Raw genomic sequence first — 16,432 nt, forward strand, 5'->3', positions numbered from 1 at the left:
GATGATCTTTTGATAAAGGCGAAATCCAGGGACCAGTTAGTGCAAAACATTGCACTCTCCCTGACAGTTCTTCAACAACATAGTTGGCTCCTAAACTTGCCAAAATCGCAGTTGGTCCCAATGACGCGGTTGTTGTTTTTGGGAGTGATACTGGACACAGAAGAGGTTTTCTTCCAGTGGAAAGGCTCTGGAGATCCAGAGTCTGGTCAAACAAATTCTGAAACCAGCAAGAGTGTTAATCCATCAATGCATTTGGTTGCTGGGTAAGATGGTTGCGGCCTACGAGCCCATTCAGTTTGGCTTGTTCCATGCCAGAGTTTTTCAGTTGGACCTGTTGGACAAGTGGTCCGGATCCCACCTACACACGCACCGGAGGATAATCCTGTCTTCCAAGACCAGAATCTCACTCCATTGGTGGCTGCACAGTTCTCACCTCCTAGAGGGGCGAAGGTTCGGGATTCAAGACTGGATCCTAGGGACCATGGATGCAACCCTCCGATGCTGGGGAGCAGTCACACAGGGGGAAAACGTCCAAGGAAGATGGTCAAGTCGGGAAAGTTGTCTCCACATAAATGTTCTGGAGTTAAGGGCCATTTAATAACTGCAGACACAGTACGCACTGGGACGGGTGCCCAGCATCCATTACGGACTAAGAGAAAAGGATTTACCGGTAGGTATTAAAATCCTATTTTCTCTAACGTCCTAGAGGATGCTGGGGACTCCGTAAGGACCATGGGGATAGACGGCTCCGCAGGAGACATGGGCACTTTAAGAAAGACTTTAGTTCTGGGTGTGCACTGGCTCCTCCCTCTATGCCCCTCCTCCATACCTCAGTTTGATACTGTGCCCAGTGGAGACTGGGTGCTTTTCAGGAGCTCTCCTGAGCTTTCTGACAGAAAGTATTTTGTTAGGTTTTTAATTTTCAGGGAGCACTGCTGGCAACAGACTCCCTGCATCGAGGGACTGAGGGGAGAGAAGCAGCCCTACTCTCCGAGTTGCAAGGTCCTGCTTCTTAAGCTACTGGACACCATTAGCTCCAAAGAGATTAGCTCCAAAGGGATTGGTACGCAGGATCTCACCCTCGCCGTCCGTCCCAGAGCCGCGCCGCCGTCCCCCTCGCAGAGCCGGAAGATAGAAGCCGGGTGAGTATGAGAAGAAAAGAAGACTTCAGAGGCGGCAGAGGACTTCATGATCTTCATTGAGGTAACGCACAGCACTGCAGCTGTGCGCCATTGCTCCCATACACCTCACATACTCCGGTCACTGTAAGGGTGCAGGGCGCCGGGGGGGCGCCCTGGGCTGCAATATAAACCTGTTTTTGGCAGAAATATAACATATATACAGCTGGGCACTGTATATATGTATGAGCCCCCGCCAATTGTACAGTTTAAGCGGGACAGAAGCCCGCCGCCGAGGGGGCGGGGCTTCTCCCTCAGCACTCACCAGCGCCATTTTTTCTCCACAGCACCGCGGAGAGGAAGCTCCCCGGACTCTCCCCTGCTTATACCACGGTAGACAAGAGGGTTGAAAAGAGAGGGGGGGGGGCACATAATTTGGCGCAAATTACATACAGCAGCGCTACTGTGCAAACATTAAGTTACTGTGCTATTCCTGGGTTATATAGCGCTGGGGTATGTGCTGGCATACTCTCTCTCTGTCTCTCCAAAGGGCAGAGCCGGCCATAGGCATAGGCAAACTAGGCAATTGCCTAGGGCATTTGATATGCCTAGGGGCATCAGCAACTTCTGCTGATTAAAATGATATGCGGCATGCCTATATTCTGTGTGTAGCATTTCATATGCAGATACAGCCACAGTCTCACACAGTATATAGGCGTGCTGCATATCATTTTAATCAGCAGAAGCTGCGTGTGCATCCTAACAACATAGCAATGCAAATAAGATGCATTTTAATAAAAAAAAGGTGCCCCAACGTTAGCATTGAGGCAAGATTTATGAGGACACATCTGTATCCAAGCAGAGGCAGAGGTCACAGTGTTAGTGGCAGTGTGAGTGCTGTGTGCATGTGAGTGGGTTGATTGTGCAGTAGTGTTCGGAATATGAGTAAGGAGCATTATGTGTGTCATGTAAAAATGCATTAATAATGTGCAACATATGTGTAAGGGGCACTATGTGTGTCATTATGTGTATAAGGGCATTAATAATGTGCGGCATATGTGTAAGGGACATTGGTGGTCATTCCGAGTTGTTCGCTCTGTAATTTTCTTCGCATCGCAGCGATTTTCCGCTAATTGCGCATGCGCAAGGGTGGTCATTCCAAGTTGTTCGCTCGGTAATTTTCTTCGCATCGCAGCGATTTTCCGCTAATTGCGCATGCGCAATGTTCGCTCTGCGACTGCGCAAAGTAAATTTGCTATGCAGTTAGGTATTTTACTCACGGCATTACGAGGTTTTTTCTTTGTTCTGCTGATCGTAGTGTGATTGACAGGAAGTGGGTGTTTCTGGGCGGAAACTGGCCGTTTTATGGGTGTGTGTGAAAAAACGCTGCTGTTTCTGGGTAAAACGCGGGAGTGTCTAAAGAAACGGGGGAGTGTCTGGGCGAACGCTGGGTGTGTTTGTGACGTCAAACCAGGAACGAAACTGACTGAACTGATCACAGTTGTCGAGTAAGTCTGGAGCTACTCAGAAACTGCTAAGAAGTGTCTATTCGCAATTCTGCTAATCTTTCGTTCGCAATTTTGATAAGCTAAGATTCACTCCCAGTAGGCGGCGGCTTAACGTGTGCAATGCTGCTAAAAGCAGCTTGCGAGCTAACAACTCGGAATGAGGGCCATTATGTGTAAAAGGGCATTAATAAAGGTTGTCATAATGTGTAAGACGCATTATGTTTATAAGGACATTAATGATGTGTCTCATATGTGTAAGGGGCATTACTGTGTGGAATTATGTGTATAAATGCATTACTAATGTGTGGCATTATGTGTATAAGGTGCTCTAATATGTAGCGTTGCGTATAGAAAGGGCATTTACTGTGTCGTCTAATGTGAATAAAGAGCAATAGGGTGTGGTGTAATGTAAATAAGGAGCAATTTAGTGTGATGTAATGTGAATAAGGAGCACTACTGTGAGAAGTAACGTTTATAAGGTAAAGTGATACTACTGTGGGATGTAATGTGAATTATGGACACTATCGCGTGATCAAATGTGAATAAAATTGCAGTACTGTGTGGCGGAATTTTAATTGGGGGTACTATTGTGTGGACATGCCCATTGCCAGCAAAAACACACCCCTTTTTGGACTGTGCGCCAAATGTGCGAACTGTTCCTGTTTAAAATATAGGGGGTACAAACACCAAAATAAGTACTGTTATGGGTGAGGGTTGATGGTGCTGGGAAAGAGGTGCAAGGTCAGAGGCGGAACCAGCGGTGGTGCTAGGGGGCACCAGGCAAAATCTTGCCTAGGACATCATATTGGTTAGGGCCAGCTCTGCCAAAGGGCCTTGTGGGGGAAATGTCTTCAGTAAAAGCATTCCCTGTGTGTGTGGTGTGTCGGTACGCGTGTGTCGACATGTCTGAGGAAGAAGGCTATATTAGAGAGGAGCGGGAGCAAATGAATGTGGTGTCTCCGCCGACACCTGATTGGATGGATATGTGGAATGTTTTAAATGCTAGTGTAAACTCATTGCACAAAAGATTAGACAAGGCTGAAGCTTTGGGACAGTCAGGGTCTCAACCCATGCCTGATCCTATGTCGCAGGGACTGTCAGGGTCTCATAAGTGCCCACTATCCAGATTGTTGACACAGATACCGACACGGATTCTGACTCCAGTGTCGATTACGATGATGCAAAGTTACAGCCAAAATTGGCAAAATACATTTGATATATGATTATGGCAATAAAAGATGTTTTGCACATCACAGAGGAGCCCCCTATCCCTGACAAGAGGGTACATATGTACAAGGGAAAGAAGCCTGAGGTAACCTTTTCCCCTCACACGAGCTGAACGAGTTATGTGAAAAAGCTTGGGAATCTCCTGCAGATTTCCAAAAGGATTCTTATGGCGTATCCTTTCCCATCAACGGATAGGTTACAATGGGAATCCTCCCCTTGGGTGGACAAAGCATTAACACGCTTATCCAAGAAGTTAGCCCTCCCGTCCCAGGATACGGCTACCCTCAAAGAGTCTGCTGACCGCAAACAGGAGATTACCCTGAAGTCCATTTATACACATTCAGGTACCTTACTCAGACCGGCAATTGCGTCGGCCTGGGTGTGTATGTGTAGTGCTGTAGCGGCATGGACGGATACCCTAGATAAGGATACTATTTTATTGCCCCTGGGGCATATAAGAGATGCTGTCCTATATATGTGTGTATGCAAACTACAGGTGGTGCTGCATGGCTCACACCCTTTTGCTTGTCTTGTAGAGCAACTCTGGAGCTGTTACTGGGTCCAGCTGCTGCAAGAAATCAGCTTGAATGCTTCAGGGGCTGGGGCATGGCCAACATGAGCCCCACACTGATGGGGGTGTATAAAGCGATCTAGGGGTCATCCAAGCGCAACCCCACAAAGGCCGCCATGCCCTGCGTGACCATTTTCTCTTTTCATATGCAGACGAGGGTTGCAGCCAACTATACCCATTGCTTGGATGACATCACCATATGCAAATCCATCTGCTGCAGGCCTTCCCCCAGGAATGCTTGCACTAGTTGTTGCATTTGGTTTGTTGTTTGGGGGGTGCTTCAGTATTAGGCAGCCTTCTGCCCTCACACATTCGTCTGAAAATGTGTTCTCCCTGCAGTTGTTGTCCCCAGATGAGAGTTCCCTTGTGCTGCCTCAGTTGAATCTCCTTTACTTGACGGAGGTGTGCCTGAGCAGCGGCCCTCTCCAGCCCTATCTCAAATCATACTTATTTTGCTTAGGTGATACCATGGTCATGAAGATTGTTTTCCCAGGGTGAGGTTCATTCATTGCATTCTGGGTATGCTGACCTCTGTGATTTCCCCAAATGTGGGAATCTCGACTGCATAATTTGTGGTAGGGGGGGGACTGCATTTGTGCTTTCCCCTGGTTAGCTCTGGTATAATTTAGATCTCATTGTCTCAGGTTTCTCTCCAGCCTAGTTTGCTGTCTGTTTCCACTTCTCTTTTCTTGAGCCCCTCCCTTCTATGCCCTTGCGCACTATCCTGACTTCTCCCGTCTGCTTACTTTGTGCCTTCCAACGCACAATGCGAACTACAGGTGGTGTTGCAGGGCCCACACCCTTTTATTTGCCTTACAGAGCAGCTCTGGAGCTGTTACAGTGCCCAGCTGCTGCAAGAAATCAGCTTGAATGCTTCAGGGGCTGGGGCATGGCCAACATGAGCCCCACACCAAAGGAGGGTGGGGTGTGTTCAATGCGAACTAGTGGTCATCCAAGCGCCCCTTTTCTCTTTTCATATGCAGATGAGGGTTCCAGCCAACTTTGGCCCACTGCTTGGATGACATCACCGTATGCAAATCCGTCTGCTGCAGACCTTTCCCCAGGAATGCTTGTACTAGTTGTTGCATATGGTTTGATGTTTGAGGGTGCTTCAGTATTAGGCAGCCTTCCGCCCTCTCATTTTCATCTGAAAAGATGTGGTCTCCCTGCAGTTGTTGTCCCCAGACAAGAGTTCCCTTGTGCTTCCTCAGTTGAATCTCCTTAACTTGACGGGGGTGTGCTCGAGCAGCCGCCCTCCACAGCCCTATCCCAACACATGCTTTTCTTGCGTATGAGATCTCTTGATCATGAAGATAGTTCTCACAGGGTGAGGTTCATCCATTACATTTTAAAGTAGGAAGGTACAAATTACATATTCAAATTACATATATGTGCTGGATTCAAATGTTTTCCCCCCTTCCTTTCTCAATTGTGCCCATCAGCAGCTATTCTAATGTTGCTGCCAATGGGTGTGACACATTCATTTCTTCTGTGGGGTACACTGGACTCCACAAGGATTCACATTGGGGTGTAGAGTAGGATCTTGATCTGAGGCACCAACAGGCTCAAAGCTTTTGACTGTTCCCAAGATGCTCAGCACCCCCTGCTCTATAACCTCGCTTCCATGAACAGGGAGCTCAGTTTGTAGTTGGTGCCTTCAGTAGCAGGCCACTTAACAGGGGGCTGCCTCAGGCAGCCTATTCTTAGCTATTAATTTTGACAAGAAAAGAAGAACTTTATTTTATAAGAATCTACAAGGGCTGCAGCAGGTTAGGTCTAATAGACATCTTTACTGCAGCTCCATCACTCCCAGCGGCGCAGTATACTCCCGTGCCCTGGTTGCTGGGTCACTGCAGCGGAGGCTCCGGTTTCTTCCTAAGGTCAGTCACACACACACCGCCCTCCGGGATCACGAGGCCGCTGATGAAAGGGAGGTAAGGGACTTCTGTGCCCACACTATACCGTGATCCAGCGTGGCTGTAGGGGGTGGGCCATGTGCGCACTGGCGTGGACACTGATTACTGGGCAGCCGCTCCACTAGCCACCAGGGACAGTTAAGGAGCACAGCTCTGGGGGGGTTTTCTCTTATATTAACCCCATTTTGTACTACCCGCAGTGCATTGTGATAGGTAATAGAGCCTGATTCAGGTTGGATTGCAATCGCAATAAGCAATCCAACTGCAAAAATTGCTAAGAGCATACGCATGCGCCTGCATTTTCTGCGGCACCCCGCAGATAATGCGATCGCTTCTGACTGTCAATCGGTGCTGGGGGGGGGGGGGGTCAGCAACAATCCATTTCCAAGTCAGAGATGGAGCGGTGCATGGGCAGGGCTACAAAATGGGGTCGGCAACGGAGAAACAGGAGGCGTGGTCAGAGCTGCTGCATGACATCACATGCAGCAGCTGCGATCACAAAAATGGTGGCGGCTTCCTGCGCACATATACAGTCTGCACCAACAGGAGGCTAACCCATTTTTTATGATCACGCTGAACTGCACTGAGACTGCAATTTCAGCGTGGTCAAGAAGGGAGGCGGCATGCTGGGTGGCCCCAGCATGCGAACCAAAGGATTGCAAATTCTGTTACTTAGCAGAATTTGCAATCCTTACTGAATTAGGCCCATTGATTACAAAATGTATTTGTAAATATTTGAAGTTTTTCTTCAGGGACTAACACAAAAGATGCTTGGGGCTACTAACACATGTGTAAGCCACGTAAAGCTTCCCATGGGTCAGTGGCATCACAACGGGGTTGCTGCCCACACCCGAGTGTCACCCGCCAAGGGGGGTGACACCAAAGTGCCGGCTCCTCTTCAGTGACAGAATATGGGTGTTTCACTGTAACATTACGTGCAACACCCAGTTTCTGTCACTGTGCAGGAGCCAGCACCACTCACACACTAGTCCCCGGGTGCAGCACTCAACCCCCGGGATACCCGGAGCAACAAAATGGAGATTCAGGAAAACAGGCCACACCCCTACCTATGAGACCATGCCTCCTTTTTACCATTGCGCTGCTTATCTGCGCGCACTGCATTACAATCTCCCTCGCTGCCTCTCTGGGTGTCACCAATGATAGTGACACCTTTGCCATGCTTGTAGCAGCTGGTCCTAAGATCTACACCTCCAGCCCTGAGTGTTTGCCCTTGTGACTTGTTGATCATCATAGCGAAGCAGATTCTTACAGAAAACTGCAGGGGCTTAGATTGAAAAGAAAAACATTGACTAACCCATCATTTCAGCAACAGGGTCTGCCACACGGCTGACTGAAATGACTGGTTGGTTTGGGCCCCCACCAAAAAAGAAGCAATCAATCTCTCCTTGCACAAACTGGCTCTACAGAGGCAAGATGTCCACCTCATCATCCTCCGATTCCTCACCCCTTTCACTGTGTACATCCCCCTCCTCACAGATTATTAATTCGTCCCCACTGGAATCCACCATCTCAGATCCCTGTGTACTTTCTGGAGGCAATTGCTGGTAAATGTCTCCACGGAGGAATTGATTATAATTCATTTTGATGATCATCATCTTCTCCACATTTTCTGGAAGTAACCTCGTACGCCGATTGCTGACAAGGTGAGCGGCTGCACTAAACACTCTTTTGGAGTACACACTGGAGGGAGGGCAACTTAGGTAGAATAAAGCCAGTTTGTGCAAGGGCCTCCAAATTGCCTCTTTTTCCTGCCAGTATACATACGGACTGTCTGACGTGCCTACCTGGATGCGGTCACTCATATAATCCTCCACCATTCTTTCAAAGGTGACAGAATCATATGTAGTGACAGTAGACGACATGTCAGTAATCGTTGCCAGGTCCTTCAGTCCGGACCAGATGTCAGCCCTCACTCCAAACTGCCCTGCATCACCGCCAGCGGGTGGGCTCGGAATTCTTAGCCTTTTCCTTGCACCCCCAGTTGCGGGAGAATGTGAAGGAGGAGCTGTTGACGGGTCACGTTCCGCTTGACTTGACAATTTTCTCACCAGCAGGTCTTTGAACCTCTGCAGACTTGTGTCTGCCGGAAAGAGAGATACAATGTAGGTTTTAAATCTAGGATCGAGCACGGTGGCCAAAATGTATTGCTCTGATTTCAACAGATTGAATCCTGGTTAAGCGAATTAAGGGCTCCATCCACAAGTCCCACATGCCTAGCGGAATCGCTCTGTTTTAGCTCCTCCTTCAATGTCTCCAGCTTCTTCTGCAAAAGCCTGATGAGGGGAATGACCTGACTCAGGCTGGCAGTGTCTGAACTGACTTCACGTGTGGCAAGTTCAAAGGGTTGCAGAACCTTACACAACGTTGAAATCATTCTCCACTGCGCTTGAGTCAGGTGCATTCCCCCTCCTTTGTCTATATCGTGGGTAGATGTATAGGCTTGAATGGCCTTTTGCTGCTCCTCCATCCTCTGAAGCATATAGAGGGTTGAATTCCACCTCGTTACCACCTCTTGCTTCAGAGGATGGCAGGGCAGGTGCAGGAATGTTTGGTGGTGCTCTAGTCTTCGGCACGCGGTGGCTGAATGCAGAAAGTGGCCCGCAATTCTTCGGGCCACCGACAGCATCTCTTGCACGCCCCTGTCGTTTTTTTAAATAATTCTGCACCACCAAATTCAATGTATGTGCAAAACATGGGACGTGCTGGAATTTGCCCAGATGTAATGCACGCACAATATTGGTGGCATTGTCCGATGTCACAAATCCCCAGGAGAGTCCAATTGGGGTAAGCCATTCTGCGATGATGTTCCTCAGTTTCCGTAAGAGGTTGTCAGCTGTGTGCCTCTTATGGAAAGCGGTGATACAAAGCGTAGTCTGCTTAGGAACGAGTTGGCATTTGCGAGATGCTGCTACTGGTGCCGCCGCTGCTGTTCTTGCTGCGGGAGGCAATACATCTACCCAGTGGGCTGTCACAGTCATATAGTCCTGAGTCTGCCCTGCTCCACTTAACCACAGACAAGTGGACATTGGGTACAACTGCATTTTTTAGGACACTGGTGACTCTTTTTCTGAGGTCTGTGTACATTTTCGGTATCGCCTGCCTAGAGAAATGGAACCTAGAGGGTATTTGGTACCGGGGACACAGTACCTTAATCAAGTCTCTAGTTGCCTGTAAATTAACGATGGATACCGGAACCACGTTTCTCACCACCCAGGCTGACAAGACCTGAGTTATCCGCTTTGCAGCAGGATGACTGCTGTGATATTTCATCTTCCTCGCAAAGGACTGTTGGACAGTCAATTGCCTACTGGAAGTAGTACAAGTGGTCTTCCGACTTCCCCTCTGGGATGACGATCGACTCCAAGCAGCAACAACAGCAGCGCCAGCAGCAGTAGGCGTTACACTCAAGGATGCATCGGAGGAATCCCAGGCAGGAGAGGACTCGTCAGACTTGCCAGTGACATGGCCTGCAGGACTATTGGCTTTCCTGTCTAAGGAGGAAATTGACACTGAGGGAGTTGGTGGTGTGGTTTGCAGGAGCTTGGTTACAAGAGGAAGGGATTTAGTGGTCAGTGGACTGCTTCCGCTGTCATCCAAAGTTTTTGAACTTGTCACTGACTTATGATGAATGCGCTGCAGGTGTCGTATAAGGGAGGATGTTCCGAGGTGGTTAACGTCCTTATCCCTACTTATTACAGCTTGACAAAGGCAACACACGGCTTGACACCTGTTGTCCGCATTTGTGTACAGGATGCATACCTTCATGTCCCCATTTATCCACCTCATCAGGCGTACCTCAGATTTGCGGTACAGGACTGTCATTGCCAATTTCAGACGTTGCTGTTTGGTCTCTCCACGGCCCAGAGAATTTTCACCAAGGTAATGGCGGAAATGATGGTTCTCCTGCGTAAGCAAGGTGTCACAATTATCCCGTACTTGAGCGATCTCATAAAAGCGAGATCAAGAGAGCAGTTGCTGAACAGTGTATCACTTTCACTGAAAGTGTTACAGCAACACGGCTGGATTTTCAATATCCCAAAGTCGCAGTTGGTTTCTACGACTCGTCTGTCTTTCTTGGGCATGATTCTGGACACAGACCAGAAGAGAGTTTATTTCCCGATAGGAAAGGCCCAGGAACTCATGACTCTTGTCGGGAACCTATTGAAACCAAAACTTGTGTCAGTGCATCACTGTACTCGAGTCCTGGGAAAGATGGTGGCATCATACGAAGCCATTCCATTCGGCAGGTTCCATGCGAGGACTTTCCAATGGGACCTACTGGACAAGTGGTCTGGGTCACATTTACAGATGCATTGGTTGATCACCCTGTCCCCCAGGGTCAGGATATCACTCCTGTGGTGGCTGCAGAGTGCTCACCTTCTCGAGTGACGCAGATTCGGCATTCAGGACTGGATCCTGGTGACCACAGAGGCAAGCCTCCAAGGTTGGGGAGCAGTCACACAGGGAAGAAATATCCAAGGTCTTTGGTCAAGTCAAGAGACTTGTCTTCACATCAACATCCTGAAACTAGGGGCCATATACAATGCCCTACGTCAAGCGGAGACCTTACTTCGCGACCAACCGGTTCTGATCCAGTCAGACAACGTCACCACAGTGGCTCATGTAAACCACCAAGGCGGCACAAGGAGCAGAGTGGCGATGGCACAAGCCACCAGAATTCTTCGCTGGGTGGAGAATCACGCAAGCGCACTGTCAGCAGTGTTCATTCTGGGAGTGGACAACTGGGAAGCAGACTTCCTCAGCAGACACGACCTACATCCGGGAGAGTGGGGACTTCATCAGGAAGTCTTTGCACAGATTACAAGTCGGTAGGAACTGCCACAGATAGACATGATGGCGTCCCAGCTCAACAAAAAGCTACAGAGGTATTGCGCAAGGTCAAGAGACCCTCAGGCAGTAGCTGTAGACACCCTAGTGACACTGTGGGTGTTCCGGCCGGTCTATGTATTTCCTCCTCTTCCTCTCATACCCAAGGTGTTAAGGATAATAAGACAAAGAAAAGTGAGAACAATCCTCATTGTTCCAGATTGGCCACGGAGGACCTGGTATCCGGATCTGCAGGAAATGCTCACAGAAGATCCGTGGCCTCTTCCTCTAAGACAGGACCTGTTGCATCAGGGGCCCTGTCTGTTCCAAGACTTACCGCGGCTGCGTTTGACGGCATGGCGGTTGAATGCCGGATCCTAGCAGTGAAAGGCATTCCGGTTGAGGTCATCCCTACGCTGATAAAGGCTAGGAAGGATGTAACGTCAAAACATTACACCGTATATGGCGAAATTATGTTTCTTGGTGTGAGGCCAGGAATGCTCCTACGGAAGAATTCCATCTGGGCCGTTTCCTTCACTTCCTACAAACTGGAGTGAATTTGGGCCTAAAATTAGGCTCTATTAAGGTCCAGATTTCGGCCTTATCCATTTTCTTTCAAAAAGAATTGGTTTCTCTTCCAGAAGTTCAGACTTTTGTAAAAGGAGTGCTGCATATTCAGCCTCCTTTTGTGCCTCCGGTGGCACCTTGGGACCTTAACGTGGTGTTAAGTTTTCTAAAATCACACTGGTTTGAACCACTTAAAACGGTGGAGTTAAAATATCTCACATGGAAGGTGGTCATGTTATTAGCCTTGGCTTCGGCTAGGCGAGTGTCGGAATTAGCGGCTTTGTCACATAAAAGCCCATATTTGGTGTACCATGTGGATAGAGCGGAATTGCGGACCCGTCCTCAATTCCTACCAAAAGTTGTCTCATCTTTTCATATGAACCAACCTATTGTGGTGCCTTTGGCTACGCGTGACTTGGAGGATTCCGAGTTACTTGATGTGGTCAGGGCTTTGAAAATTTACGTGGCCAGGACGGCTAGAGTCAGGAAAACTGAAGCGCTGTTTGTCCTGTATGCAACCAACAAGATTGGTGCCCCTGCTTCAAAGCAGGCTATTGCTCGCTGGATTTGTAACACGATTCAGCAAGCGCATTCTATGGCTGGATTGCAGTTACCGAAATCGGTCTAGGCCCATTCCACGAGGAAAGTGGGCTCTTCTTGGGCGGCTGCCCGAGGGGTCTCGGCACTACAGCTGTGTCGAGCTGCTACTTGGTCAGGTTCAAACACCTTTTCAAAATACTATAAGTTTGATACCCTGACTGAGGAGGAACTCATGTTTGCTCAATCGGTGCTGCAGAGTCATCCGCACTCTCCCGCCCGTTTTGGAGCTTTGGTATAATCCCCATGGTCCTTACGGAGTCCCCAGCATCCTCTAGGACGTTAGAGAAAATAAGATTTTAAACCTACCGGTAAATCTTTTTCTCGAAGTCCGTAGAGGATGCTGGGCGACCGTCCCAAGTGCGGACTACTTCTGCAATACTTGTATATAGTTATTGCTTCAATAAGGGTTATGTTAGAGTTGCATCGGTCCTGCACTGATGCTACAGTATGTTGTTCTTTCGTACTCATAACTGGGTAGTTTATCACAAGTTATACGGTGTGATTGGTGTGGCCAGGGCCGGCGCTACCACTAGGCAGCTTTAGGCAGCTGCCTATGGGCGGCGACCACTAGAGGGCGGCACCGCACAGGAGAATTCAAGGGAACACTTTCTTTATCAGCTGCCTCACCCTCGTCTCAGCCCAGCCAAACTCCTCCTTTTCTTTAAGAGAGATAGAGGAGCAGTTCCTGGGCGTCTGTACTGTATTTAATCAATGATCGAGTTGACTGCCTGTGTGAGTCCTGGCCTGATTCATTCTTCAACCCTGCAGGAGCACATGCGGCAGGCGGCAGCAGCCTGAACATAACATTCCACTATGCGGGCTATCGCAGAGGTGAGGGGGGCGGCACGGCACCCCCCACCTCTGCGATAGCCCGCATAGTTGAATCATGTTATGTTCAGGCTGCTGCCGCCTGCCACATGTGCTCCTGAGTCCCCGCAGTGCGCTATGTTATCAGTGCTGCCTGCGATGGTCTCCGGCTTCCACTCCCCCCCCCCACAATCTTCCCTGCATTTGGGAAGTGGGCTGTTTGGGCACATGATGGAGCAGTCACCCGCTGCCGCTGGCCTGATCCGCTCCGCTGCCTGTCATGTTGCCGCACCGGCGCCGCCTCCCCCCTACGTCTGCATGTCATCTCATCCGCGCTCAGCCTCGACTCTATGCAGTCCTGCGACTGGCTCCCGCCCGCATCTGAAAACCACTGGCACTCACCAAACGCGACCTGCTGATGCCTCCCTGAGTCCCCTCCTCCTGCATATTATTACCAGATCCTAGGTTCATCTCTTCTCTCCCCCCCCCCCCCGCATTTGGGCTCCCACATTTTGCCGCCCCCTTTCCTTCACCTTGTTGCCAGCTCCCCCCCTTGATCAGGAGCACCCAGGGGCCAGGGCCATGAAAGTATCAGGTGGGCGTTACCTTAATGTATATAATGTCAGTGAATACATATCTTTCTTAACACTGACTGTTCTTCTGACATCTATCTTCTCCCTGCAATCCTGACGTGACCCCCCCCCCCCCCCCCCCACACACACACACACACACACACACATGGAGATTGGGCTACTGCATGATGTTACCCGCTCCCACTCCCCCCACGATTGGGCTTCTGCATGTTACCCCCTCTCCCTCGCCCCCCTGCATCATTTTTCCCTCGTCCCCCTGGTGCATTTAGTCTCCAACGTGTTACCCACTGCCCCCGCATATTGTTACCTGATTCCCCCCCTACCCCCACGATTGGGCTCCCGCTTGTTTTCCGCGATTGGGCTTCAGCACCATGTCACACACTCTTCCCCACCCACAATTAAGCTCCTGCATGTTACCTGATCTCCCCAACGGGATTGGGCTCCCGCATGATGTTACCTGCTCCCCCTACCCCCACGATTGGGCTCCTGCATGTTACCCCCTCCCACCCCCATGATTGGGCTCCCACATCATGTTGCCCACTCCCACCCTACCCTGCGATTGGGCTGGACATATACGGCAGTACCCAGGGCATCTTTAGGCAGCTGCCTATGGGCAGCAGCCACTAGAGGGCGGTCACGATTAATGCTTCCATTCTTGTCCCTTGCAATATGTGGAACGTTACCGCGGCGCGGAGGAGAAGACAGTTGGTAGAAGCACTGTAACAATAGCCGGCAGTGCGCTGCTTATTCTATATGCATAGAGTAGTGGAGCCGCTGCCGATGGGTTATATTCACACTGACAGCGCTGGCGGTTGATAACAGATGGGCGGCCGCGGTATCCGTGCAGCGCTGTCAGTGTGAATATAACCCAACTCTATCCACATAGAATAAGCAGCACACTGCCGCCTATTGTTACAGTGCTTCTAGCTCCTCTCTACGGAAACTATCCACATATTGCCGCCCCGCACCACAAACTCCTGCGATCTCACTCCACATGCATATGCCCACAAGATCTGCTGCGCTGCTGTACACAGGAATATTTTTTCTTCACTGTCACAGCAGCTGCCTAAGGCCCCGCCCACTGGAGCTGCAAACCCCCCTTACCCACTTTCCCGAGGTTGAAAAATCGGACATGAGCATTTTGGTAATAGAGGCGCAGCGGAAGGTTTCACAGCCCTCCCAGTGCCGCACAGTACCTCTCTATCCAGCGGGGCAGCGCCGTGATGTCACATCAAACTCCGACATGTGACACGAAACCAAGCGCCGCCCCACCACATGTACTACAACTGCAGCAGCCATCTCAGCATCAGCTCCGTGAAGGAGGCCTCTATGACCGAGCTACCCAGGCTGCAGCTGTCAGGGAAGGGGAATCAGCGTCCAGCAGTGCTTCCGTGAAAGGTATGTACTGCTGCTGACTGGACATGTGAATAATTATATTTTGTTATGCACGGACATGGACATATATATATATATATATGTATATATATATATATAAAATTCAGAGGGGGCACTCTCCAGACTTATTAAGTCTGGAGAGTGCCCCCTCTGAATTTTATATACAATTTGGATACCTCGGTATGTGAGTGGACACCCCAGTGTTTGCGTATCATGAAGATGTGAGTGCTACCTTGCTTGGAATTATATATATATATATATATATATATATATATAAAATGTAGGTAGGTGTATATGTACATATATTATGAGTGTGTGTGGTTATATAAATATATATTTTTGTATATACACTAGAGTAACAGTCCCCTCTCTGTCCGCCCCCGCTGTGGCTGGCGCCATTCCCTTTCCTCTATAGCCCACTACTCCTTTCCGAGCCTTCCCCCTTGATCCTGCATTGTCATCAAAAAGCAATGGTAACCATAGCAACCCAGCCGCACATGACGCTCCTACGTCACCCCGAGGCTGGCGACCATACAGGGAGACACTGTGATAAAACATAAAAACACTATGAGATAATAGACCCCACGAAAAAACAAATATTAAACATGGATGTTTAATATATATGTTTTTTTGTTGGGTCTATTTATGTAAGATTAATGTTGTGTGTTATGTTCATGTTTGTCTTATCTGAGCACTTGCAAAGCTTGATGAAGGGTCCCGCTGTGGCCTGAAATGCTGCATTGTGATTATGGTTGTGCTGATGTTACTACTACTTTATGCTACACATGAAATACACTCCTTAACTTGCAACCCTGGATATGTATACATGCTTTGCTGTTGTGGCTATTAAATCTGCTTATATGAAAGACCTGGAGTGCCGTGTCTGCTCTGAATGAGACATCGGAAATATATATACACACAAGGTATTGGATAAACAGCAGGCACGGGATGTAGTTATGTGACTGCTGGTCACAACACCTCCCCCCTACATCCCACCCCTTGGGGGGGGCGCAGCAGGCTGAAGTTTTGCCTAGGGTGTCGAGAAACCTTACACCGGCCCTGGGTGTGGCTGGTATGAATCTTGCCCTGGATTAACAAAATCCTTTCCTCATACTGTCAGTCTCCTCTGGGCACAGTTTCTCTAACTGTGGCATAGAGGGGCATAGAGGGAGGAGCCAGTGCACACCCAGAACTAAAGTCTTTCTTAAAGTGCCCATGTCTCCTGCGGAGCCCGTCTATCCCCATGGTCCTTACGGAGTCCCCAGCATCCTCTACGGACTAC

At 49.4% G+C, this 16,432-nt stretch overlaps 1 non-coding gene across 1 annotated transcript; it reads left to right on the plus strand.

Annotated features, from left to right (window-relative positions):
• Nucleotides 1–4,867: 4,867 nt before the first annotated feature.
• Nucleotides 4,868–5,032, plus strand: LOC134950610 (U1 spliceosomal RNA). The gene has a single exon (XR_010183500.1). It is a non-coding gene; the product is annotated as a U1 spliceosomal RNA (small nuclear RNA).
• Nucleotides 5,033–16,432: the final 11,400 nt, after the last annotated feature.

The sequence above is a fragment of the Pseudophryne corroboree genome, chromosome 8 (genome assembly GCF_028390025.1).
Source record: "Pseudophryne corroboree isolate aPseCor3 chromosome 8, aPseCor3.hap2, whole genome shotgun sequence".
Lineage (NCBI taxonomy): Eukaryota > Metazoa > Chordata > Amphibia > Anura > Myobatrachidae > Pseudophryne > Pseudophryne corroboree.